Raw genomic sequence first — 469 nt, forward strand, 5'->3', positions numbered from 1 at the left:
ATACCAACCACATGATCATGGGTTCAGTCTCACTGCATGGCATCTTGGGCAAGTGTCTTCTACTATAGCCTTGGGCCGACCAAAGCCTTGTGAGTGGATTTGGTAGACGGAAACTGGAAGAAGCCCGTCATTATATATATATGTGTGTATGTGTGTATATGTTTGTGTGTCCGTGTTTGTCCCCCCCACCATCACTTGACAATCGATGCTGATGTGTTTACGTCCCCATAACTTAGCGGTTTGGCAAAAGAGACCGAGAGAATAAGTACAAGGCTTACACAGAATAAGTCCTGGGATCAACTTGCTCGACTAAAGCTGGTGCTCCAGCATGACCACAGTCAAATGACTGAAGCAAGGAAAAGAAAAGAAAGAAACAAGAATATATATACACACACATATATATATATCTCGTCTGTAAACATAAATCCGAAAAACAGAAGCACACTCTAAGTTATAGAGCAGTATATAA

This window comes from Octopus bimaculoides, chromosome 26, assembly GCF_001194135.2.
Source record: "Octopus bimaculoides isolate UCB-OBI-ISO-001 chromosome 26, ASM119413v2, whole genome shotgun sequence".
Lineage (NCBI taxonomy): Eukaryota > Metazoa > Mollusca > Cephalopoda > Octopoda > Octopodidae > Octopus > Octopus bimaculoides.